At 39.5% G+C, this 911-nt stretch overlaps 1 pseudogene; it reads right to left on the bottom strand.

The window, feature by feature from the left end:
• Nucleotides 1-432: 432 nt before the first annotated feature.
• On the bottom strand, nucleotides 433-795 carry LOC101630889 (annotated as a pseudogene).
• Nucleotides 796-911: the final 116 nt, after the last annotated feature.

Below are 911 nucleotides of genomic sequence, written 5' to 3'. Positions count from 1 at the left end.
CGACAGTGTTTGAAGCTTGGAGTTACTGCTTATTAGCTGTAAGACCTCGGGTAAATTAATTGCTCTCTGTTTCCTTACCTAAAAGATGTAAATAACACTTCAAAAGGAGTGTTGGCAAAAAAGTGTGAGAAGTGGTTTGTACACAAGATCCCTTTTAACCACCATAACAAAAACAATATCAGTAGTGACAGAAAGAATATTAAAATCCACATCCATTACAAATAAGAGACATGCTTATTTTCTTCACAAAGCTTCTTTTAAAATCATTCAATGATATCTTTTATTATGGATGGGTAGTTAACATTATTTCCTCAATCTATATATAGGCAAAAGCTAAGTGTATTGTTCAGCAATATAGGTGGAACTTTCAAACTTAATCATTGCCTATAGAAGAGAAAACCATCCCTAAAACATGTTAGCCAGGAGGCCAACTCATCTGTCGACCTCCAAGAACACAGAGATGAATATGATAGACAGTCTGTCCCTCATGTGACCTTCATTCACTACTCTACGATAACCCTTCTTCAGGCCTAGATCAGCAGCACATTTCTTGCCAACAATCATTAAATGTCCAAGAAGACTTTCATCAGCATCTTTGGCTACAGAAATCTGAGATATAGGTTTCTTGGGTAACACAAGAAAATGTGTTGGTGTTTGAGGGGAAATATCGTGGAAAGCAAGACACTGGTCATCCTCATAACTGATTTTGGCTGGGATTTCCTTGCGGATGATCTTTCCAAAGATCGAGTTGCCACCAGGCCGAGCGGTCTGTGCCTTGGCCATCTCATCTGCCATCTCTGCCTCCCTCCAGCACTGCCGCCAGGGGAGACATCTGCCCAAACCTTTTTTTTTTTTTTTTAAAGATTTATATATTTATTCATACAGAACTGGGGTACAGGCCAGAGATGCGG

This window comes from Condylura cristata, unplaced genomic scaffold (assembly GCF_000260355.1).
Source record: "Condylura cristata isolate star-nosed mole 26May11 unplaced genomic scaffold, ConCri1.0 scaffold00015, whole genome shotgun sequence".
Taxonomy (NCBI): Eukaryota; Metazoa; Chordata; class Mammalia; order Eulipotyphla; family Talpidae; genus Condylura; species Condylura cristata.
This window is presented reverse-complemented; position numbering and strand designations above follow the sequence as displayed.